Source organism: Trichosurus vulpecula, chromosome 6 (genome assembly GCF_011100635.1).
Source record: "Trichosurus vulpecula isolate mTriVul1 chromosome 6, mTriVul1.pri, whole genome shotgun sequence".
NCBI lineage: Eukaryota > Metazoa > Chordata > Mammalia > Diprotodontia > Phalangeridae > Trichosurus > Trichosurus vulpecula.
In genome coordinates this window covers 144101869-144129244 of record NC_050578.1, presented here as the reverse complement: position 1 = coordinate 144129244, position 27376 = coordinate 144101869, and the positions used below count along the sequence as shown (strand labels likewise).

Sequence of the window (27376 nt, the reverse complement as noted above, 5' to 3'; positions counted from 1 at the left end):
TACCCCTGCTTTTTTTTTACTTCAGCTGTAGTATTATATAATCTGCTCCAGTCTTTTACTTGTACTCTGTGTGTACATCTATGTTTCAAATGTGTTTCTTGCAAACAACATATTGTGAAATTATGGTTTTTAATCCACTCTAATATCCACTGTTGTTTCATGGGAGAATTCATCCCATTTACAGTTATGATTATTGTGTATTTCCCTCCATCCTATTTTTCCCCATTTATACTTTTCTCTCTCCTTTCACCCTGTCCCAATCTCACCAGTTTCACTATTACCATCACCTCCTTCAATCTGCCATTCCATCTATCAGCCTCCTGCTTTTCTTTTCTCTTTCCCCTCCTACTTCTGCATTCTTTTCTGACCTCCCTTTTACCAGTCCTCTCTTTCTCTTTCCTTTCCCCTACTACTTCTCTATAGAGTAAGACAGATTTCTATATCCAACTGAATGTGTATGTTATTCCCTCTTTGAGACAAATCTGTTGAGAGTACTGTTCAGACAATGCACACTCCCTCCCTTCTCTGCCTCTACTGTAAATAGGTCTTTTGTGCCTTTTCATGTGATGCAATTTGCCCTATTCTGCCTCTCCCTTTCCTTTTCTTGGAGTACAATCTTTTTTTTTACCCATTTTTTCTATCATCACATCAAAGTCAACTTACACCCATGTCTTCTGTCTATGTATACTCCTTATAACTGCTATAATAGAGATACAGTTCTAAAAGGTTATAAGTATCAGCTTCCTATGTAGAGAAAATAGTTTAAATCTTATTGAATAACATTTGTTTGGTTTTTTTTTTTCCTTTCTTTCCCAGTTACCTTGTCATAGCTTCTCTTGAGTCTTGGATTTTAAGATCATATTTTCTCTTCAGTTCTGGTCTTTTCATCAGGACTGATTTAATGTCCCCTATTTTGGAGAAGGGGGTCAGGGTCACACCTTTTAATAAAAAAAAATACAAAGACCTGAGACAAAATAGCTAGAGTAGAAAATGAGGGGGGGATGGGGCTGGGACAGGAAAGGTGACAGTTACTTAGCAGATACTTCCTTTAGCTGGGGGTGGGGGTGGGGGGACCCTGTACATGCCATCTCACTCATAAGGCTCCAAGGTGAACAGTTCCTGTGGCTTCATGTTTTATTGCTGCATTTTTTTGACTTCCGAGGCAAACACAGCTTCAGGGGAGGCTGTGGAGTCTATGCAGTTGGCCTTAATGGAGATCACAAAATATCCATTTTTGTGCAGGAAGTTGTGTGCATTGAGGACCACAATTCGAGACTGATCCAGGCTGGACCACATCAGCAAAAATCACATCCACTAGCCCAACAGGCATATGGTACTCTCGAGGATGTTGCGCATCCTCAATGATGGGAATGATGTCTGTCCTCTTCTTGGCCACGTTGATGAGGTCTTGGCCACGTTGATGAGAAGACTTGACAGTACAGACCAGACCTACAGGACCCATAATGTCAGAGACATGTGAGATGGTAGTACCTGATGCTGTTCCCAAGGTAGAGTGCTTTGGTCCCAACTCAGAAGTGGATCTGATCCACTCCACCCAGGATGGCTGCAGCCAGCTTTGATAGGAAAGGGGTTCCAAATATGGCACTCCAATTTCGCCTCGCCATCCTCCAGTGATTCTCTTCTCACCACAGACTGATTCCCCGAGCACCATGCTCTTGGTTTGCAGAGCATCTTCTTTTCTGCGACAAATAAAAACTTCCTCACGTCGATGCGGCTCCACAGCGACCTTCTTTCTACCTTGGAAACCTCTTCTACAGCCCCGGCCTTGACCCCAGGGGGTTGCCTCTCCCTCTACCACCAGCAGATTGGAACCCTACTCGGTCCCCTCCTGGGACACCATGATCTCCAAAGCCTCCATGGTCATGTCCCCCAAAACCTCCTCGGCCCTCAAAGCCTCCTCGGTCACCACCTCTTCCATACCCTCCAAACTCACCCTGACCCCCTTCTCCAGGGGCCGAATTCTGGCTTCACGACCTGTGGCTCACTCTGCAGAGGAAGCGGAAGAAGCAGCAGCGTTGGCTGCCCCTACGGTGGCCTCCAGTGGACAAAAGGCTCCCACACACCTCCGGGCCTCCAACAACTGGTCTACAGCCTGAGGGGAGGCAAGGGGGATTGGCCTCCCTTATTTTTTGAACGTCCATCTTTTACCCTGAAAGATAATGCTCAATTTTTCTGAGTTGTACCATGATGGAAAAGAGTACTTGTGCTCTTTCACAGACCAGAGCACAAGCCAGGAGAATAGCAAAAACAATTCCCCTTAAATCATACCACCTTGAAAGAATTGAAAGTTTAATAGTCTCCATAACTATCTGTTTTTGTTGGTTTGTTTGTTTAGCAAAGATGGTTCACCATTTCCTCCTCCAACACATTTTAGAGATGAGAACTAAGGCGAACAGGGTTAAGTGAACTGGCCAGGGTCACAGTTAATAAGTGTCTGAGTTAAGATTTGAAATCATGAGTCTTCCTGACTCCAAGGCCAGCACTCTTATCCACTCTGCCACCTAGCTGCCTAAAACTTCCATTTTCCCAATTCTAATTTTTATGGAATGATATTCTTTAGTGAGTATTTTACCAGTTTTTTTTTTTTCCCTAGTGTTTAATTCTGTTTTTTAAGCATTTATTTTCATCAATGAAGTTTTGTACCTATTTGTATTCATTTGGCCAGTTCTTTTTAAAAATTTTATTTTTTTTATAATTTTTTTTGCTTTATCAAGATACTTATTTTCTTTTATAATTTTCTTCAAGCACTCATTTCTTTAGGTAACATTTCATTTAACACATTTATTTGATTTTGAAAAAAAATATTTTAGCTTTCGTAAGAATTCTTGTTGGACATGTGTCTGACACACATTTTTGTTTCCTTTGAGTCTTGGTGTGTAGCTGTTTCAATTTCATTGTCTTCATCTGAATCTTTTCTCTTGATGTTCCCTGTCACCATATTAGGTTTTCATGGTTGGGTTATTTTTTTTTCCTTTTTTTGTTATTTGTTTATTTCCCCAACCTATTGCTTGATTTTGAACTTTATATTAAAATTGGCTCTTCTCCCAGCATTTTGTTGTGAAAAGTAGAGTTACCAAACAGTGTCCACTCCTTCCTCCTGTGCTAGCATAAGAGCATGACATAATCTCTGTAGAAGTAGTTGCACGTCCCTTTACCATGTGTGGCTTGAGAGCTCCCAAAGCTGCAGCTACTTCTGTAGCCAATACCTAATCCCACTACTGTGGCTTCATCCACATGGCCAAGCCCTACCTCCTGTGCCACAGATCTCTCCTTCTCACTTGCTAAATCCTTTTCCAACTCAGTGGGAAAAATGTTTCACCCTGACCTTTTGTTGGCTCTGTCACTCCACGTTTTGACTTGAGGTGTTAGTTTAAAGTAGTTTAAAAGGAAGTGTTGGGAGAGTTTGGCTGAGTTCTTTCTCTGCTCTACCATCTTGGCTCTGCTCCTGGAAGAACAAGAGTGTCACCTTTTGAGGCCAACATTTTAGACCTACCATGGTGTGTGCGACTCCTTCCTTTCTTTCAATCGTTATCTCACACTCCTGGTCTTCACCTATCACAATCTGGTAATACTGAATGAATAATAAACCATTGTCCATCATTCTTGACCTATATTCTCTTTCCTCTATGCCTTTATTCATATCATTCATGGAATCAACTAAACCTGAAACTTCTTCTGTTGACATTTCTTAATCTAAGACACCTAAAGGTCTCTTAAATCGTCACCTGTGAAACTTTCAATAGAGTATAAACTTAAAGTAATATCTAGGTGATAGTTATATTTCTATGTCCAATGCCTATGACAGTTCCATGGTACTTAATAAATATACGTGCAGGAATTAATTTTTTTTTCAGTACAAGGTAAACCTTGTTAGAAGCAGCAGCGAGAAACAGAGACAATTTAGTGAAGTGAGTTGTGTTCAGTATAGGAATTAATATAAAGGAAAACTTTTAACTATTAAAGTGAGAAGAGAAGAAATAGGACATTGAAGTAGAAGTCAGCTTTTAGAAATAGAGAATGAGGTGATTGAGAAAGGGAACTAGAACAATGCTAAATACAAAATTTACTTGCATGCTTAAATCACCATTATTCTGTGTCCCATAGGCATGTTCACGTTTCTAATGCCTCTGTGGATTCATCTATTTAATCACTCCTCCTACATTTCTCTGAACTTCATGTAAATGTATGTAGTACATAAACAGCTGGCTTGAGAGGCTCTAGTCAAGTCATTTATCCTCTTAATGCTCTAGGCCAGGCCTGTACAACCTGCAGTCCTTAGACTGCTTACATCATGCCAAAGGAAAACATCCTCTACATTTTTTGCAGTCCACCCAAAATCCTTTAGCATGCTGTAAGTGGCTCACAGACCACAGATTGTGTAGGCCTGCTTTAGGCAATGCTTAAAGATTATATGCTACCTTGCATTGCTAGAGGAGATTTCTCATAGCAAGCTTCCAAAAAACAATGAAGTCACAGGTGTAGACTATATCCATATATATCAATATTACACACACACACACACACACACACACACATATATATATATATATATATATATATATATGTATATATATATATACACACATACACATACATGGGTCTATCTATCCATCTCCATAATGTAGATACATCTGTGTTTATCTGTACATATATACATATGGAAATGTATATATGTGCATTATGCTCATGTATGGATCGATAAATCGATCTCCATATAAATATGTAAATATATATTCATATTTATACTATCTATATATTCATATGGAGATCGATATATTGATCCATATATGAGTATAATACACATGCATACTAGGACACCTAGGTGTCACAGTGTGTAGAGCACTGGCCTTAGGTTAAAAAGACCTGAGTTCAAATCAGACCTCAGACACTTATAAACTGCATGAGTCACTAAACTCTGTTTTTCTTAGTTGCCTCTTATGTAAAATGAGCTGGAGAAGAAAATGGCAAGCCTCTCCAGAATCTTTGCCAAGAAAACAACAAATAAGGTCACAAAGTTTTGTATACAACTGAAGTGGCTGAACAACAAAAACACATACATATGTACGCCTGAGGATGTGTGTGTGTGACATATATGTGTGTATGTATATATGTATGTCTGTGTACATACACATATATGTTTATGTATGCATATTTGTGTATATATACACACATGCATGCATATAGATATACACATAGGTATGTATATGTATATATATATATAATAAATTCAACAATATAAAATTAATTTCAAAAACCTTGTACAATTTGACTTCTTAGCTTGTAGACTAATTTAGCTCCTTAGCTTTAATCTTCTTGCAGCCAAATCTGCAGTCCTCCCTGAATACTCCATTGAGCTTTGTGTACTGTATATCTTAACTAAATGATTTGTTTTTGTAGTCAAACTACAAGCCTTGTGGAATCATATATTCTCTGAAACTTTTGATCAGTTGAATGACCACAATGAAGTAATCACTTAAAATATATAATTTTCAATCTCCTTTCTATTCTCCTAACTCCTTTTCTTATCCTTCCTATTTGCCTAATGACTTTGACATATTTTTTAATCAAATTGTTCATGTATATGAGTGTGTGAATTCGAATCTATTTTGTCTGTTTCAGATGAGATTCACATGATGCATGTTTCCCCTATCCCTTCCTCCATATGTGGGTATTCTTCATATACCACAATAATTAAAAGCATTAGTTCTATGGTTTTCTTTCTTCTTTCTACATGAATGTATTCTTTCTTTTAGCTTCTTTTTTCTTTCAACTCTTAAAAACCTCAGAACAGAACTAATCCCCCCACCAGTTCTCTGTTTTTCTTATTTAACACATTTAATGTCTTTTGAAGACATTAAAACTCTGAAGAGAACCTTTCTTCTCCCCTTATTGGAATGTCAACAATATATCATCATACAGATACTTTAATTTAAATAATAGTCCTACCTAGATTTCTTTTTACACTTGTTTTTGCATTTCAGAGTTCATAGTCAGTTTTGCTCATTTCTTTAGAAAGTTTTGAAAGTCCAGAATTCGGTTTTTTTTCCTTGTTGGATTATACTCACTTTTGGAAGGTATATTATTCTTGTTTACAAGAGAAATATTTTATTCCAAGCTCTTCTTTTCTTCATACTGAAAGCTGAGGGGTCTCAAGAGATTCTGACTGTGGATCCTTGGTGTATGAACAATTTTTGGATGCTGTTGGTAATTATTCTTTGTCTTGGAAGCTCTACATTTTGGCTATGCTATTATTGTTACTTCTCTTTTTTAGAAGGTGATTGATATATTTATTCAATCTGCAACTTGTCCTCCACTTTGAACATATCTGCACTGTTTCCACTTATGATTTCTTTAAAAAATGTCCAGGACTTTTTTACAGACCATGTTTCTTATGTCACATGCTTTACATTTATTACTATTTTTACCAGCCCTTGTTTTTGTTTTAATATTTTCCCTCCTTAAGAGAGTTATCGATATGTGTTTGCTCTATTTCTTTTCAGGCAGTCCATTGAGTAAAGTTATTGCTTTCTTTTCTAAGCTCTTTCAAATTTTCCAATTCTTTCCTCCAGAGTTTTCATTTAATTTTTACCTCTTCCATCATTATATTTAGTCAATCATTTATTCCTTATAGAAATGCCCCCCTTTTCCCTTTACGTTTCTGCTTACAGTTAATATGAAGTTATTCTCTCCATCTTTTGGGAATTGTCTTTCTTTTATTCATCTCTCTAGCTTTAGTTCCTGAATCAGGTCTTTATTCTAGGTCTTCTGTCTGTTCTTTTGCTATAGTTTTAGTAGAATATTTGGTTCTGCACTGGCCTCGAACTTCCCAGGTTTAACCCCTTGCATTTTTGAGGTTCAGAGTATTGTATCTTCAGTAGTTTCAGGGCCCATTGCAACATCTCAGTAGAGAGTGCAAGGGATCTTGGGATCCATTGGCACTTTGTCCTGGGCTGTTGGTTACAATTGCACTGGTCACTCAGGGTCACAGTTCCTTGGACCTTCCAGTGTTTCCAACTTGGGCTTTTCTGTCCTCCCTGGGGCTTTTTCCATGTGAGATGTGGGGTAAGAGGACTCCATTCTTGTTTACTGTGGAGATCGCTGGAGGCTCTATATAACTCTGGCACATCTTTGGCAGCTCTGGAAACTGCTGATTTTTTGGCCTGCTTTTTCATTGACTTTGTTAGCATCTTCCTCACCTATTGCCTCTGAGCTTTTGGCTGACTTATTTTTTGGCCCACTGTAGTTAGTCATTTACCATAGTTTCTCATTGGGTTTCTTGAGGAATATTTGGTGTAGAATTTTAAGTTTTTGCCAGAGCATGTATGTGGAAGTTGAGTGTTCTGCCTCAGATCAGACTGTCATCTTGGCTAGATTAAAAAAAAAAGTTTCCCATATTCTTATTCATATATTTTGAGAATTGGTAACATAAAGATTAAGTTACTTCCTCCATGGGAATCCTTTAGATATAAATCTTCCTTCTTTCCAGTTTCTTCAGTGTTTATTTTTTTTTAACTTAATTATGTGGCAAATGAAAGACTATAATGTTACAGTCCAAATAGGGTGTCTCTTTTGTCACTGGTGAAATAAATTATTTGTTGTAGAAATCATATTTATTGTTGTCCTTCAGTCATTTCAGTTGTGCTCAACAATTCATGACCCCATGTTGGGTTTTCTTGGCAGAAACATTGGAGGATTTCACAGTTAGAGAAATAAAATTTGCACTTAGCCCGAGAATGGGGCATTTTTTCACACTCCTTGTCTCCATCTCCACTATTCTCACTAAAACAGCAAATCAAAAAAAAGTATAATAGGAACAAAGGCCATTTTTAATTGTTTTCCACTGTTTTTCCATAGCCAAAGAATTCATTACTGAATGACCAGCTTACTGTAAATGAGCTCCTCTTTTCTTACATGTGATGTTCCTCAGTCTGTGGCTGCATTTTTTTTTTGTCCTTTAGGACAGTACTTGTTTCATATTTTTTTTTCAAATATGGTAAAAATTGCCCAAGTATGCATTTTACTGACTTAGACTTCAAGAATCTAAATTCATCTCATTGCCACAATGAGACATAACAGTTAGGACTCTGATGATGCTTTATAGTTTTTTGTATAGAAATATCATTTTAAGGAAAGAAGTTTTTTTTTTTTTTTAAGTTACATAGATATACAATTGAAATAGTGAAGAGGGGGGAGCGGGGCGGAGCCAAGATGGCCGCATGAAGGCAGCGTCTTACCGGAGCTCTCTCACAAGGTCTGTCAGATTCCTATAAAAAAGAGAATTTGAGCAGATTTGAGAGAGTCAGAAACCACGAACAGTCTGTGCGGGGCAAATCTCCGAGCCGGGAGAATCTGAAAGGCCAAAGGCACGAACCTGTAGGATTGGAGAGTGCTCAGTGTGGAGCTGCTCCAGACCAAAGTGGAAGCAGCCGGCTGGGAAATCCACATGGGAGACAGGCTGGGAAAAAGCCAGGCGCCCGAAACCGGCGGAGATCCCCAGGCCCCCCAACACAAGACGCCAGTCTGTGGAAGTGGAGAGGCAGCGCAATGCCACTGGCTGGGAAAACACCCACTCCTGATGCTTACAGCCCAGAAACTCAGCTTCTTGAACTTCCGGGAGACATAATGTCAAGGTAAATGGCTCTAATCCCTCCCATCCCCAACCAGAGAATTCCTCGGGGGGGGGGGGGGGGAGAATGCTGGAACAGAGGAGAAAGAAGTGGGGCTTCAGTGGTCAAATAATAGAAGTTCATTAGTCCCAGAGGGGCAGAGTCAGCAGGGGTCAACACCAGGAGCCCAGACGTAATTTTGCTCCCCCAGGAGAAGTGCCAGAGATCAGCTCAAACAACAAACAGCTGAGACCATTGCTGAAAAGCAAGTGCTGGAGAGCACCCATAGGGAGTGAGATGCCAGGGAGCCAGACCACTCCCCCACACCTCAGGAGACTGAAGGCTATAATTCTAGACTCACAATCCCCAGAAAAAGAAAGCTGGGACAGAGAGCCCTGAGCCACATAGGCAGAAATTTGTTGTAAAGCCTGGAAAAGGCAAAACAACAAACAGGAAGAAGAACACAAAAAAACCAAGGATAATAGATTCTTTTTATGCAGACAGGCAGGATCAAAATACCAACATAGAAGAGGACAGCAATGACACTATAGACGTGTCTGATACCTCAAAAGGTAATGTGAACTGGTCTCCAGCCCAAAAAGCATTGCTGGGAGAGCTAAAGGAGGATTTAAAAAACTAAATTAGGGAGCTAAAAGAAGATGAAATCAAGTCCATAAAGAATAAAATTGGTGAAATGGCTACGGAGATATAGAATCTAAAAAAAGAAAATGACACCCTGAGAGGTAAAAATCAACCAATTGGAAAAGGAGCCTCAAAAGCAAAATGAAAACATTAACTCATTAAAAATTAGAGTTGAGCAAGTGGAAGCTAATGAATCTATGAGGCACCAAGAAGTAGTAAAACAAAATGTAAAGAATGAAAAAATAGAAAAAAATGTGAAATACCTGATTGGGAAAACAACTGACCTGGAAAATAGATCCAGGAGAGACAATTTAAGAGTTACTGGTCCACTGGAAATCCATAATGAAAAAAGGAGCCTTGACAGTATCTTCGAAGAAATTATGAAAGACAACTTCCAAGAGGTCCTAGAACCTGAGGGCAAAATAGTCATTGAAAGAATTCACCGATCACCCCCTGAAAGAGATCCCAAACTGAAAACACCAAGAAATATTATAGCCAAATTTCAGAAATATAAACTCAAGGAGAAAATACTGCAAGCAGCCACAAAGAAGAAATTCAGATATCGTGGAACTAGTCAGGATCATGCAGGATCTCTCAGCTTCCACATTAAAGGACAGGAGAAATTGGAATATAATATTCCAAAGGGGAAAGGAGCTGGGATTACAACCAAGGATCAACTACCCAGCAAAACTAAGTATAATTTTTCAGGCAAGGAGATGGATATTCAATGAAATAAGGGAATTCCAAACCTTCCTGATAAAAAGGCCAGAACTCAATGGAAAATTTGATCTCCAAATACAAAACTCAAGAGAGACATAAAAAGGTAACCAGAGGAAAAAAAAAAACCCACAAAACTTATTAACCAATAAGGGCAGGTTGTTTGCATCTTTTTGTGGGATTATGTCATCTTATGTATGTTTTATATATATATATATATATATATATATATATATATACACATATATATACACATATATATGTCAGTCTTGAGAATGGTACAGCTATTATGACAATTGAAAGGGATATACATAGGTTGTGAATGCCTGTACAAATTAACTGATGTAAAGATAAAAAATATAAGTAAGAGATATAAAGGGTGGGCTATGAGAGAAGAGGTAAGGAGGTAGTAGAAAAGGGTAAATTACACCAAATGAAGTGGCACAAAAACATATTGTAGTAGAGGGAAAGAAGGGAGGGAGAAGAGCAGTATTTGAGCTTTACTGTCATCTGATCTAGTTCAAGAAGGGAATAACATACCCTGATAAGTTTAGAAATCTAACTTGTCCTACAGGAAGTAGGAGGGGAAGGGGGGAAAAAGGGAGGGGGGTGGTCAGAAGGGAGGGGAGAAGTAGCAAGTGGGAAACTGTAAGATAAGGGAGGGGAATAAAAAGTGAGGGTAAACTGAGGAAGGCGGTGGTCAAAAGCAAAATTTTGTTGAGGAGGAGAAGGGGAAAGAGAGAAATAAAAGCGTAAATGGGGGGAACTAGGATTGAGAAAAAGACACAGATAGAAATCATAACTCTGAACGTGCAGGGGATGAACACTCTCATAAAACAGAAGCAGATAGCAGAATGGATTACAAACCATAATCCTGCAATATACTGTTTATAAGAAATGCATTTGAAACAGGGGGATACACATAGGGTAAAGGTAAAAGGCTGGAGTAAAATATATTGGGCCTCAGCTAAAGTAAAAAAAAAGCAGGTGTAGCAATCCTAATCTCAGACAAAGCAAAAGTAAAGATAGATTTAATTAAAAGAGATAAGGAAGGACATTATATCCTGCTAAAAGGCACCTTAAACAATGAAGCAATATCATTGCTTAACATATATGTACCAAGTGGTAAGCCATACAAATTCTTAGAGGAGAGGTTAAGGGAGTTACAGGAAGAAATAGACAGCAAAACTATAATATTGGGAGACCTCAGCCTCCCCCTTTCTGAACTTGATAAAACTAACCTCAAAATAAATAAGAAAAAAGTTAAGGAGGTAAACAGAATTTTAGAAAAGGCACATATGATAGACCTCTGGAGAAAATTGAATGGGGATAAAAAGGAATATACTTTCTTCTCAAAAGTACATGGCAAATACTCAAAAATTGACCATGTACTAGGGCATAAAAACCTCACAATCCAATGCAGAAAGGCAGAAGTATTTGAAACATCCTTTTCAGATCATGATGCAATAAGAATCATTTTTAATAAAGAACCATGGAAAAATAAGCTAAAAATTAAATAATCTAATACTAAAGAATGAGTGGGCCAAAGAACAAGTCAGAGAAACAATTAATAACTTCATTCAAGAGAATGACAATAATGAAACAACATACCAAAACTTATGGGATGCAGCAAAAGCAGTTCTTAGGGGAAGTTTTATGTCCCTAAATGCTTACATGAATAAAATAGGGAAAAAGGAGATCGATGATCTGGACATACAGCTGAAAAAGCTAGAAAAAGAGCAAATTGAAAACCCCCAATTAAATACCAAATTAGAAATACTGAAAATCAAAGGAGAGATTAGTAAAATTGAAACCAAGAAAACTATTGAATTAATAAATAAAACAAAGAGCTAGTTTTATGAAAAAAACAATAAAATTGATAAACCTTTGGCCAATTTGATTAAAAAAAAAAGAAGAAAATCAAATTAGCAGCATCAAAAATGAAAAGGGTGAGTTCACCTCTAAAAAGAGGAAATCAAAACAATAATTAGGAATTATTTTGCCCAACTGTATGCCCATAAATTTGACAACCTTAGAGATATGGATGAATATCTACAAAAACATAAACTGCCCAGGGTAACAGAAAAGAAAGTAAAATTTCTAAATAACCCCATCTCAAAAAAAGAAATTGAGCATGCCATCAATGAACTCCCTAGGAAAAAATCTCCAGGGCCAGATGGTTTTACATGTGAATTCTATCAAACATATAAAGAACAACTAATTCCAATACGTTGTAGACTATTTGGGAAAATAGGTAAAGAAGGAGTCCTAACAAATTCTTTTTATGATACAAATATGGTACTAATACCCAAACCTGGTAGAGTCAAAACAGAGAAAGAAAATTATAGACCAATTTCTCTAATGAATATTGATGCAAAAATTTTAAATAAAATATTAGCAAAAAGATTGCAGCAACTCATCACGAGAATAATCCACTATGACCAGGTAGGATTTATTCCAGGAATGCAAGGCTGGTTCAATATTAGGAAAACTATTAGCATAATTGTCCATATCTACAACAAAACTACCAGAAACCATGTGATCATCTCAATAGACACAGAAAAAGCCTTTGACAAAGTACAACACCCATTCCTATTAAAAACACTAGAAAGCATAGGAATAAATGGAACCTTCCTTAAAATTATCAATAGCATCTACCCAAAACCATCAACAAGCATTATTTGTAACGAGGATAAGCTAGATGTATTCCCAATAAGATCAGGGGTGAAACAAGGATGTCCATTATCACCCCTATTATTCAATTTGGTACTAGAAATGTTAGCTGTAGCAATAAGAGAAGAAAAAGAAATTGAAGGAATTAGAATAGGAAAAGAGGAAACTAAATTATCACTTTTTGCAGATGATATGATGATTTATTTAGAGAATCCTAGTGAATCAAGTAAAAAACTACTTGAAATAATAAACAACTTTAGCAAAGTTGCAGGATATAAAATAAACCCACAGAAATCCTCAGCATTCCTATACATTACTGACAAAGCCCAACAGCAAGGGATAGAAAGAGAAATTCCATTCACAGTTACTGTAGACACTATAAAATATTTGGGAGTCTATTTGCCAAGACAAACCCAGGGCCTATATGAACATAACTATGACACACTTTTCACGCAAATAAAGGCAGATCTAAATAAATGGAAAAATATCAGTTGCTCATGGTTAGGCTGAGCTATTATAATTAAAATGACAATTTTACCTAAATTAATCTATCTATTCAGTGCCATACCAATTGAACTACCAAAAAATTATTTTACTGAGCTGGACAAAATTATAACAAAATTCATCTGGAAAAACAAGAGGTCTAGAATATCTAGGGTATTAATGAAAAGAAATGCTAGAGAAGGTGGCCTAGCCATACCAGATATTAAACTGTACTACAGAGCAGCAGTCATCAAAACTACCTGGTACTGGCTATGAAACAGGGGTGTGGATCAGTGGAATAGGATAGGTACACAAGATGGAGAAGTCAACAACTATAGCAATCTACTCTTTGATAAACAAAAAGAGGCCAGCTTCTGGGCTAACAATTCACTATTTCACAAAAACTGCTGGGAAAATTGGAAAATGGTAGGGCAGAAACTGGGCATAGACCAATATCTTACACCATATACCAGAATAAAGTCAAAGTGGGTTCATGATCTAGGAGTAAAAGCTGATATTATAAGTAATTTGGGAGAGCAAGGAATAGTTTACTTATCAGATTTATGGAAAAGAAAAGAATTCATGACCCAACAAGAGATAGAGAGCAGTACAAAATGCAAAATGGATAATTTTGATTATGTTAAGTTGAAATGATTTTGTACAAAAAAAGCCAATGCAACAAAAATTAGGAGGGAAGCAGAAAATTGGGAGAAAATCTTTGCAACTAGTATCTCTGATAAAGGCCTCATTTCTAAAATATACAGGGAACTGAGCCAAATATATAGGAATACAAGCCATCCCCCAATTGAGAAATGGTCAAAGGATATGAACAGGCAGTTTTCAGAGGAAGAAATTAAAGCTATCTATAGGCATATGAAAAAATGCTCTGGGATGGTAGTAGAGGGGCAGAGCCAAGATGGCGGCCAGAAAGCAGGGACCAGCGTGAGCTCCCTGCCGAGTCCCTCCAAAAACCTATGAAAAATGGCTCTTAACCAATTCTAGAACTGCAGAACCTACAAAACAGCAGAGGGAAGCAGGGCTCAAGCCCAGGACAGCCTGGATGGTCTCTGGGTGAGGTCTATCCCACACGGAGCTGGGAGCTGGGAGCAGAGCAGAGCCAAGCTTGAGCGGCGCAGACCAACCAGTCCAGGAGCTGGGCGGAGTGGGACCTAGCACCCTGAATCAGTGAGCTGTGGCAGTTACCAGACTTCACAACCCACAAACAACAAAGACAGCGGAGAAGGTTAGTGGGAAAAGCTGCGGGAGTGGAAGGAGTTCCCGGTTCGGCTTCCAACCCAGGGGCAGCGAAGGTGGGGCAGTTACAGCTGCTGTTGCTTCTGGCCCCAGGCCCACCTGGAGGGAGGAATTAAGTGGCAGACCAGGGCAGGAGTGCAACAGCCTGCTGAAGATTTAAGCCCAGTCTGGGATAGGGATTCTTGGGGAAGGAGCAGTGCTGGTGTGGCAGAGCTGGCACATCCCCCCCAAACGTGGATCATAGAACTCTTTAGTCTACAAGCAGTCATACCACGCTGAAAAACTCAAGGGTAAAGTTAGTTGGTTGGGAATATGGCCAGGCAGCAAAAATGCACCCAAATTCAGTCTCAGACTTTGCATTCTTTCTTTGGTGACAAAGAAGACCAAAACATACAGACAGAAGAGGTTAACAAAGTCAAGGAGCCTACAACAGAAACCTCCAAGAAAGGCATGAACTGGTCCCGGGCAATGGAGGGGCTCAAAAGGGATTTAGAGAGGCAAGTTGGAGAAGTGGAGGAAGGATTGGGAAGAGAAATGAGAAGGATGCTAGAAAGCCATGAAAAACAAGTCGATGACTTGCTAAAGGAGACCCAAAACAATACTAAAAAATACACTGAAGAAAACAACACCTTAAAAGATAGACTGACTCAAATGGCAAGTGAGCTCCAGGAAGCCAATGGGGAGAGGAATGCCTTGAAAGGCAGAGTTGGCCAGGTGGAGGAGGAGGTCCAAAAGACCACTGAAGAAAATACTACTTTAAAAATTGGATTGGAGCAAGTGGAAGCTAGTGACTGGATGAGAGATCAAGATGTTATAAAACAGAACCAAAGGAATGAAAAAAATGGAAGATAATGTGAAATATCTCATTGGAAAAACCACTGACCTGGTAAATAGATCAAGGAGAGATAATTTAAAAATTATTGGACACCCTGAAAGCCATGATCAAAAAAAAAAGAGCCTAGATATCAACTTTCAAGAAATTATCAGATTGAACTGCCCTGATATTCTAGAGCCACAGGGCAAAATAGAAACTGAAAGAATCCATCGATCGCCTCCTCAAGTAGATCCCAGAAAGAAATCTCTTAGGAATGTTGTCGTTAAATTCCAGAGTCCCAGATCAAGGAGAGAATGCTGCAAGCAGCCAGAAAGAAACAATTTGAGTATTGTGGAAATCCAATCAGAATAAGCCAAGATCTGGAAGCTTCTACATTAAGAGATCGAAGGGCTTGGAATACAATATTCCGGAGGTCAATGGAGCTGGGATTAAAACCTAGAATCACCTACCCAGCAAGGCTGAGTATCATGCTCCAAGGCAAAATATGGATTTTCAATAAAATGGAGGACTTTCAAGCTTTCTCAGTGAAAAGACCAGAACTGAATAGAATATTTGACTTTCAAACACAAGAATCAAGAGAAGCATGAAAAGGTAATCAAGAAACAGAAATTGCAAGGGACTTGCTAAAGTTGAACTGTTTTGTTTACATTCCTACATGGAAAGTTGACATGTATGATTCATGAGACCTCAATATTAGGGTAGCTGAAGGGAATATGCATATATATATGTTTATGTATATATATAAGTGAATGTGTATGTATGTATGTATCTATGTGTATATGTGTGTATATATATACATATATATGTGTGTGTGTATATATATATAAAGAGAGAGAGAGAGAGAGCAGACATACGGTGAGTTGAAGATGAAGGGAAGATATCTAAAAGAAATAAAATCAAATTAAGGGATGAGAGAGGAACATATGAATGAGGGAGATAGGGAGAGATAGAATGGGGTGGATTATCTCACATAAAGGTGGCAAGAGGAAGCAGTTCTGTGGGAGGAGGGGAGAGGACAGGTGAGGGGGGAATGGGTGAACCTTGCTCTCATCAGATTTGGCCTGAGGAGGGAATACCATACATACCCAATTGGGTATCTTACCCCACAGGAAAGAGGAGGGAGGAGGATAAAAAAAAGGGGGGTGGGATGATGGAAGGGAGGACAGATGGGGGTGGAGGCAATCAAAAACAAAAACTTTGTAAAGGGGACAGGGTCAAGGGAGAAAATTCAATAAAGCGGGATGGGTTGGGAAGGAGCAAAATATAGTTAGTCTTTCACAACATGAGTATTGTGGAAGGGTTATACATAATGATGCACATGTGGCCTATGTTGAATTGCTTGACTTCTTAGGGAGGGTGGGTGGGAAGGGAAGAGGAGAGAGAATTTGGAACTCAAAGTTTTAAAAACAAATGTTCAAAAACAAAAAAAAATGTTTTTGCATGCAACTAGAAAGATATGCAGGCAATGGGGCGTAGAAATTTATCTTGCCCTACAAGAAAGGAAGGGAAAAGGGGATGGGAGGAGAGTGGGGTAATAGAGGGGAGGGCTGACTGGGGAACAGGGCAACCAGAATATATGCCATCTTGGAGTGGGGGGGAGGGTAGAAATGGGGAGAAAATTTGTAATTCAAACTCTTGTGAAAATCAATGCTGAAAACTAAATATGTTAAATAAATAAATTTAAATTAAATTAAAATATTTTAGCCAATCTTACAGGAGAGATGTGGTATCTGAGAGTTGTTTTGATTTGCATTTTTCTAATCAGTAGTGATCCAGAGCATTTTTTCTTTTTTTTTTTTTTTTTAGTAACATCTAACAAAGCAGGAGGATGATAAATGCTGGAGAGGATGTGTGAAAATTGGAACATTGTTACATTACTGGTGGAGTTGTGAGATGATCAAGCCATTTTGGAGGGTAATTTGGAACTATGCCCAAAGAGCCATAGGAGTGTTTATACCCTTTGACCCAGCAATACCACTTCTAGGGTTGTATCCCAATGAAATCACACAAGAGGGAAAGGGACCCATATGTGCAAAGATATTTATAGCGGCTCTCTTTGTGGTAGCCAAGAATTGGAAATCAAAGGAATGCCCATCAATTGGGGAATGGCTGAACAAGCTGTGGTATATGAAGATAATGGAATACTATTGTGCCATAAGAAATGGGGATGACACGGACTTTGTAACAACCTGGAAAAACCTACACGACATAATGCTGAGTGAGTGGAGCAGAGCCAGGAGAACATTGTACACAACCACAGATAAATGGATTCCATGAGGACCACCCCTGACAGACTTCGCTCTTCTCAGCAATGCAAGGTGCAAGGACAACTCCAGTGGACTCATGATGGAGAATGCTATCTTCATCCAGAGAAAGAACTGTGAAGTTTGAATGCATATTGAAGCACACTACATGCTCGCCTTTTTTCTTCTCTTTTGTTTTTGTTTTTGGGGTTCTTTTTTTTGGTTCTGTCTCTTCTTTCTCATGAATCATTCCATTGGTCATAATTCTTCTCCACAACTTGACTAGTGTATAAATTAATTCAATGCGAAGTTATACATGGTAGTTATATGAGATTCTATGCCGTCTTGGGGAGGGAGGGGGGAGGGAGGGGAGAAAATCTGCAACTCAAAATTATGTAGAACCGTGTGTGGTAAACTAAAAATAAAAAATATTAAAAAAAAAGAAATAGTGAAGACAAATGTTATAATTTTCAAGGAAATAAAGCTTTCTTTTTCTTCTGTCAACTTTCAGCAGTCCAGTTCTCACAGTTTGTCTATTTTTCCCCTGACATTTTTTTTTTTCTTTTCAAGGATTGCCCTAGTGTTGAAGCTACTGAAGTTTCAAAGACTAAGGGTAAGCTAATTAAGAAAAAAATGTCATTACTTTAACAAGATACCGTTCAGTGCAGTTGCCATAATAATAATCATGGTTGTTTTTTCCTGTTTTTTAATACCATTAGGTGAGTATTTATGTGATCCAGAACTATCATCTGTCTTAATTAAATACAGAACCATTTCACTTGTTATCTTTTATTTTGTTAGTTCTCTGTTTACAATAGCACCTTTCCTGCAACTCTGAGAAACCTGGTCATCATGAGGCTGTGTTTACAATAAGAGAATGATGGATTTTGGAGACATGACTTCTACTATTAAAAAGGTTTAGGGAAATCATCCTATTTTTTCCCAATAGCAGACATAATAGCAACAAAATTCAGTTTTGTACAGTTTATTCGGTCATATTTTATGTTACAGGATTGCTGAAATCATATTTTATAAAATTAAAGACAAAAGGGAATAGAATAGATTGTTGATGATCCCCTTGAGGAAACATAAAATGAAATACAGATTACATTCTTTGTTCCAGGAGACATAACAGAAATTTCTTGATGTGCAATGTAAATGGGGAAAAAAAAGAAAGTTAAGTCAGTCATAGAAAAAAAATTGTTACTCTTTTATTAAAAAACAACAACAACAACAATAACAAACAAGCAGATACTATTACTCTACATTCTCCAGTTAAGCTCTATGGACCTAAAACAGTGTACTTGAACTTCTCTACTAACTTAGACCAGTTGTGGTGCATGTTAGTGATGGAAATTTGCATCCTAGAAAGGAATTAACCTATACCAATAGAACCATCTTTTTCTTGTATTTATATGCTCATTTAAATAATAATAATAATAATATAATCTCACTCTTATAGAAGAATTTGGTATTCATTAACTTCTAAGATTAAGAAAATAAGACTAGCGATTAGAATAGAGTTGTGTAGAAAGAGCATTACCTGTATTATAGTATTTTATGATAAAATTACAAGATATTTTAAAAAGAAAAATCTCTCTAGACTACTTCAAAATGTAAATGCAGACAAATTTAGGAATACTTTGCTTCTATAGTCTTTTGCTAATCTTTGTATTAAGTTTTGATCATAGTAATAACATACAAGATATTCCAAAAGTCTTAGCATAATTTTAAAGTATCAAAGTGCACTGCACTAAGTGTACTAAGATTTTAGATACAATCTTTATAGACAGTGACTACAATAACAGAAATGGAAATCATACCCTATCCCCCAAAATTTAAAAAAAAATCAACAACAACACTATATAGGTACTATGACCAAGTTTGACTTCTGAGAAGAGTTGAAAAAATGTATGCCCTACTTTGTTGGAGGAGGTAGAGCAGGTATTCTTGGTGAGAAATATTGCATATTCAATTAGATAAGGTCAAAATTTTGATTCACTTTTCTTAACTACTTTTTCCACTGAGTAAAAATTCCGGGAGAGGAATTTATATTTGGAAATACATCCAATGTGAAAAAAAAGATAAATAATATTGAGATAAAATTTTAAAAAGAAATTTTAAGTCTCTGGTCCCCCTCTAGAAATAGATTAGAGTTTGGTAAAGGTGGAGATAAAGGGGCAGAAATATTTAATGATTTCTTGAATAGATTCTAGCTATATGACAAGGCATTTGGTGAAAGATAGTTAACTTGATGGAACACTTAAATTAAGCCACTGATTTCTGTGATGACTGGATTTAAGATTCTTCACTGCATAAATAAAACTTATTGTTTGAATTCTGAAAGTGCTTTAGCACACCTACTATAGGTTAGAGTAAACACTGAACATCGCTTACGTCCTCAGGTCACTAGTTTTAAATCCATAGACAAAGGTCCTTATAAGTGTTGGAGCTGAGGCATTCAAGCTAACCTGATTGGAATTGTTAATTCATATTATTCATGATTCCTTAGTGATGTCCTGACCATCTAAAATAGGAGTTTTTGACCTTTTATTGCAGGCCTGCACAACATACAATCCATGGGCTACTTGCAGCCTGCCAAAGGATTTCAGGCAGCCCATGGAAAATATAGAGGAAGTAAAATAAAGTAAAGATGTAAGGAATGCTTTGCCCATGCCCTGCTTAATCCACCTTTGACTAGTCACTATTGTGTCCATCATGTAACTTGGTGGGTGGTTTGCCACTGCACAGTCTCTTCTGTTTGTCATGTGACCCATGGCAATCAACCATTGTCAGTCTTGTATCTAGTATGAGAGGAGCTAGAGTCAAATCTTTTAGCTATGTTTTCAGTTGTTAGTAAATGTAAACAGTAAGAAAAGCTGAAAAAGTATTAAAACTTGTACTGCTTAGCAAAGTGTTTTTTTTTTAACATTAGTGAGATTTCTTGAGAAATGAAAATCTTAAGTAATAAATTTAATTAATTAATATTAATTAAAATTTCCCTTTTTTCTTAATATAGTTTGTTTGTGAAATAGTTTAATCATTAATTATAGCTTTACTTGGAAAGTGAGCTGCTAAAAACCTATCTGCAGCCTGATGAAGTTTAGCCTATTTTAATTTGCTCCCTATCTACTGCCAAGTTGTGCAGGTCTTTTTTATTATGTCATGGACCTCTTTGAATTTCTTGGTGAAATATAAGGACTTTGGGGCACTTAAGTGTCACAGTGGATAGAGTGGTGGGCCTAGAGTCATAAAGACTCATCTTCCGGAGTTCAGTTCTGGTATCATACATTTAGTAGCTGTGGGCTGGGCAAGTCACTCTGGGCAAGTCACTTAACCCTGTTTGCCTCATTTCCTCATATGTAAAATGAGCTGGAGAAGGAAATGGCAAACCACTCCATTATCTTTACCAAGAAAACCCCAAATTGGGTCACAAAGAGTCAGAGACAGTTATAAAAGGCTAAAATGAAAGGGCTGCCTCAAACTAAAGTCTTTAAATACATTGAGTAAAGCAAAGAACTACAAAGAAAACTAATTATATTGAAATAATAATATACATTTTTCCTACTCAGTTTCACAGACCTCCCTCCTAAACTCTGTCTAGAATCATTTAGGAGACTATTCACTCCTGGTGAAGAACGAATAGTAATTGTGTGAAAAGGCCAGAATAAGAATTGTGATTTTACTCTAGCTATTTTTAGCTCTCCAGCACAAAAGTGTATAAATAAATAAATATGTGTGTGTGTATAGTGTATGTGTATATGTGTGTGTATATATACATATACCTATATCTACATATATACTCATATGTACATATACATATGCACATATATGTTTATTGTGTGTGTATATATGTATACACATTTAAAGTGTACGGCTTCAGACCAGCTGATCCGGGTTTTATTTTTCCCACAGACACTGAAATCCAGAAAAAGTCTTGTAATTTCTCTCCATCTTAATTTCATTATCTGAAAAACAATTGGGATAATGTTAATAATGTTCTGTGGATCAAATAAGAAAATGCATGTAACAGAAGAGCTTTTCAAACCTTGAAGTCCTATGTATGGCATTTCTCTTTATCCTAAGGATTACAGCCAGACTCATTTCCCTAAATTCCTGCTTTACTTCTGTTGCTCTGGAGAAAAAAAAAATAAGACAAAAATAACCCAAAACCTTCAGTGACTCTTAATTGTCTGTCACTCCTTAGCTTGGCCAAATTACTTTACTTAGAAGAATCAAAGCTCTAGGTTCTAATCTCATCTCCGACAATCACTAGATGTGGCACCCTTGAAAAGTCACTTATTCTCTTAATATCCTTTACTTTTTTTGTAAAATGGAGATTCTGACACCTGCAGTACCTGTCTCACGGATAGTAAGATATGTGATGAAGACCAAGTCAGATACCATACAAAAAGTACTCTGTAAAAGTAAAAGCAGTATATAAATATCAGCCTTCGTTAATACAACACAATAAAATAAATATTAATTATTAGCCTGATAATAGGGATTTGATAATTAGGAATGAGTATACCATTCCAGTTTTCTCTCTTACTATTTTCTTTTTTTCTTCTTTTTTTTGGGGGGGGGGGGAAGGGCAATTGGGGATAAGTGACTTGCTCAAGGTCACACAGCTAGTACATGTGACAAGTGTCTGAGGCCGGATTTGAACTTAGGTCCTCCTGACTCCAGGGCCAGTACTCTACTAACTGTGACACCTAACTGCTCCTTCTCCTACTATTTTCTAAAATTAAATTCCTTCTTTAACCAAATAGTAATGATGAGATTAGCACAAGCCTTTTTGGAGATGATGAGACTGGTCAATGAGATAATGACATTCAAATCTAGTTAATGAGATAACGAGATTCAAATAGCCTGGTCAGTGAAATACCTAAACTAACAAGGGCCCTTACACCCCAGGCAAATGGGCTGAATAATGGAAAAATGATGTGCCTAGATATGCACAAAATTCTGAATTACCACCACCCTCTTGCCTACTTGTCCCTGGTTACCTCAATTTCTGTTAACATTGCCTTACCTTTCTTTCCCTAATTGCCTCATCTCAACAACGGCAAGTTCCTCTGTAAGAATCCCTAGCTTCTGCCTTAAGGAACTGCTTACCCTCTTAAGCTGGTGTTTCCTTTAAGCTGCAGCATCCCTTAAGAGGTGGTGACCTTCGTTAAGGAGGAGCCTGTTTGGTGTGTTACAGGAATAAATGTCTTTACTTGATTTGGAGACAGGCTGAGCAAATTCTTTCAAGACCACCCTGTCACACACACACCTTGCACCTCATCATTTGCACCTTGAACCTCAACAGTAACATTTGTGTAATACTTTTTTTTTCAACAATTCATTACAAGCCTATAGAGCAATATAATGCTACTTAATGTCTACTTCCTTCTTGACTCTGGCTTTAGGAATATTATTTTACCTGAAAAGTCGTAGGTTCAGTCACAGTTGTTCTACGTTCTCAGTTAGATAATTTTCTAACATCTACATAGAGGTTAGGTCCTCTGCCTAATGTTATATATACATCTATTTATTGTTAAGCCTTGACTTCTTTGCTGTGAGAGGAATGATTATCGATAACTAATATCTTGGAAAGATTCAGAGCTTTCCCCTTCTTCCAAAGTCTTCATTTTGAGTTCAGCCTCTTGAAGGACATTGCTGTTAATGAGATTGTACTAAGCTTCTTATTCAAGACCCCATCCTGGTGGAAGCTATTGTGTTCTGCTCAAGCTTGGGTGAGGGTATACATTCTTTGAATAGATACCCCAAAGTTGTGGGTGATCTTGTAGAGAGATAGTTTCTCTATCCAAGGGTGACATAATCTCTCCCTCAGCCCTTCATTTTAATATAGCTCACCTTCCATTGTTATGTCCAATTAGAGTTAATTGCCGCCCCTCAGGAACACCCACTCTTTGAAGAGTACATGAACTATGAGTCTATTGCCATGATTGCCTTTGGTTTAAGAGAGAAAGCCAAATAACTATTCATTTATTAATAACCTACTGACCTTACTCATAAAACGATTAAATTCCCCAGAAACTATGTCTCTTGAACCTTTTTAATCATCACAGTTGTTCAGATAAAATTTGGTGGCTAAAAGAATAAACAAACAAAAAACTTGGGTAACAAAACATTAGATTATCTGTAGAAAGAAAGGCATCTAGAGAGGAAGGAGAGACACAGAGAAAGTTTTTCTGAAATAGAGAATGAAATGTCACATGATTAGGAGTAATTAGAGATGCAGAAAAAATTTTGTATGATAACAAGCACAGGAATATATATGGCATGTCAGAGAAACAACATTGTCATCAATTAACAATTTTATCATTAAGGAATCTATGCACTCTTTTGAAACAAACACAGGAAAACAGGCTTAAATGGGTACTGCAGTTGGAAAACATCTGATACAGTGAAGAGGGACTGCTTAATGACCATTTTTCCCCCCCCAGTGGATGAGGGGAAAAACTTTTGTGCTTGGGAGGCCTGATATCCAGGAACCTAGATATGACATGGTGTAGTTGTCTATGAATATTAGGGGGTGGGAGGAAGCTTTAGAGATGATGATACATCAAGTTAAGCATCTTTTACATTTGTTGTATCTATATGTCAGTGGAGCTATGAGAAGTCATATGGCTTTGTGTGCCATGTAGATGTTCAATTTCTGAAGGAGTGTTGTAGGGACAGTAATGTTCTCTTTGAAAAAGTAGTAGACCAAGAAGAAGGGAGACAGTAACAGGCTGACATATATATATGTCATCACTTAGAGGAAATAAAGGGAAAACATTGAATATCTCTTTCATATGCTCCATCTTTCCCATTTGTCATATTGTAACCATAGTTCATGTTCTAATTACCACTCATCTCTATTATTTTAATAATCCCAAGTGATATGCATCTATTGATTAAATATTCTGTCATTCAATATACATTGACTAACACAGCATACAGGTATTTTAGACAAAACAAAGTATAGCATGTGACCCTTGTTCTAAAGGAGCTTACACTGGTCAGATATATCCGATGACATAATAGGAAAGCTCAGCAAAAGAGGAAGAAAGTGTTTCCCTGCTTGTTTACAGAAGGAAGGGTATAAGTACAACCTTAAGGATTAAAGATGCATCCATAAAAGAGATGGCATTTAGGCTGGTCCTCAAAATATTGATCAGAAATTGATAGGAAAAATTGAAAGAGAAAACAAGTTTTGAAATTGAAGTGATAGATTGAAAAGATACAGGGGTAGCAGAACATAGAGCATATATAAATATCCATAATTACTAAACTGATTAGCTAATGTATATTCACCATACCAAGTCTACAGGTATCTGAAATAATCCCTAACACAACAATTCAGTTAATATAATAGTATTCCATATAACTAAAGGATCACAGATTATCAGGGGTAGAAGGAATTTCAGTAGCCATCTAATTTAACACATACTTGAAAGAAATTATCATAACAACATCTCTAACAAATGATCATTTAATCTGTCCTTGAAGGCTTCCCATAGTAAGAAACTGACCACCAGGCCAAGGTGGCCCATTCCATATTAGGATAACTTGACTTTAATAGTTAGTTTTTCTTTACACGAAGCCTAAAGGGGCCTTCATCTTCATTGTCTCTCATAGTCAAGTAGTCATCAAGTTGCCAGTCAGTTCTTTGTACACAGGAATTTCCCATAGATCATAGGCCTCTAGCCATGTAAATCTCAATTATGTGGGGTCCAAAGTCCAATCTGCAAGAAAAACCATTGAGGCAGAGCTCAAAGCTAGTGGTACTTTGTTAAAGGGTCCATGGCCTCCTCTAATGAAGCAGACTTCAGTTCTTCCTTATGATCTGAGATGCCCCCCTTGTCCCTAGGATGTTGTTTTTATAGTGTTTGATACCCAAACATTCAGGAAAGACAAAGTAAAATACAAAGTACCATTGGTTGATAGACTTTGTTTTTGAGGGCCAAAAATGATGTATTAGCCAAAACATGATGTATTAACAGGGGAGTCATGGCTTAAGTGAAGCATGGGAAATCTATGCCAACTAGTCACAAGATAGACAAGGCAAGAGTCATTTCCAGTGACTAACTGGTCATATGTTGGTCTCCTCATGTTAAACGAGCAAAGGAGAGCCAGAGGTACAAAAAAGTTGTTGGACTTTCCATACCATGTTACCCACACTACAGTTGGACATGGGATTTGAGCAAAATAGGAAAGAGATAATCTTTGTCAGCATTCTTGTGGTTGCATAAGAGAGGAATCTATCTTATTTAATTGCCCCAATGTGATTTATATAAAATATGTATTAGTACATATTTATCATGTACTATTATTAGATAGATGACTAAATGTATATTACTAGATGAGTATATCCTTTAATAATTGTTAATAATCATTACTACTTATGTAATCACACTGAACTGATGAATACTAATTGGAATAACATAGGGGTCTAATTTATCATTGTGTTGGTAAGCAAAATGGCCTTTGTTTTCTTTGAGTAACTCAGTGTATTTCATTGAATCTTGCTAGGTGCCGGGCCCCAGGCCCAGAGCCCTATTAGGTGTGGAACCTATGTGGGTGCGGATTGGTGACTGGGGTGGGGCCCAAGATGGGGCTGGCTAAGGGGAGGTGTTAAATCCAGAGCCATGACCTATTGGGTGTTAACCTAATCTATGTGGAGGTGAACCTCCCAGAGTCCTAAGGGGAGGGGCCAATTCAAGAACCAATCACCAGAGCCTGGGCTCTGGTCATTCAGATGATGCTTGATGATGTCAAAAACTCTATAAGAGGAGAGAAGACAGCTTGAAGATCCTCTTTTTCTGTTCTTTGCGGCAGTAGTGGTGGCGTGTGACTCTGGGCCAGCCCTTGTTCTGAGCTCCCAGGCTGAACCTAGATGTTGGTAACTATGAATTGTATTGGGTATGTCTGTTGATGTTTGTAATTTGTTTGTATTTTGTTCTGAAGTTCAGGGTGCTAGTTTTTCCCCTGAACTAAGTGAATGATATTTGTATGCTAAATTAAAGTAAGCTTGTCGTGGGAGCTCTTTGCCGCAGCGGTGGTGGCATGTGACTCTGGGCCAGCCCTTGTTCTGAGCTCCCAGGCTGAACCTAGATGTTGGTAACCATGAATTTTATTGGGTCTGTCTGTTGATATTTGTAATTTGTTTGTATTTTGTTCTGAAGTTCAGGGTGCTGGTTTTTCCCCTGAACTAAGTGAATGCTGTCTGTATGCTGAATTAAAATAAGCTTGTCAACCCCTTCACCTTGCTTTCCTTGGTTAAGCAGATCAAAAGAACCTGTGCTTTCCCAGCATGCTGGCAGCTTTCTGGGTGCTGGCTGTGGGTGGATCTTACATCCCCGCAGAAGCTGCCAGCTGGATTGTGGAAATAATCATTTATAATAATTAGCAGTAGTGATAAATCCCATGTACAGATTTATAATGGCAATGATTTCTGAATGTCTTTGTTCCTTGGACTCAAGTTCTATTCTTGTTACTTGATTTTCCCTTGTCAAAAAGTAGAGATTTGTTTCTATTCTGGGAAGACCTTTCAATATGATAGTAGTTTTTAACAATATGCCTCTAGGCAGGCAGCCTCCACCAGCTGGACCTCCCCATGTTCTGGCACAGCCCCAGGAGGGCAGACATCTTCCAGGTACCAGACTTCTAAGTGCTTCAGTATAACCCTGAGGAAACATAGAAAAAACCCACCTGGCCTCAGCACACACTAGATACCACCACTAGGACCCCAGCTCAGCACCAGGTAAGTGGCCAGACCCCCACAGCCTCCAGCTATCAGTAACTGAGTCCCCAGCAGACGAAGCTAGTGACCAGTCCCCCTGGCCACAAGTACAAGAAGCTTGGAACAGTACCTCCAGTACTCCAGCAGGAGAGCTCAACTTTAAAAC

The 27376-nt window shown here is 37.8% G+C and overlaps 1 pseudogene; it reads right to left on the bottom strand.

Moving 5' to 3' along the window:
- Positions 1-1089: 1089 nt before the first annotated feature.
- Positions 1090-3706, bottom strand: LOC118854798 (annotated as a pseudogene).
- Positions 3707-27376: the final 23670 nt, after the last annotated feature.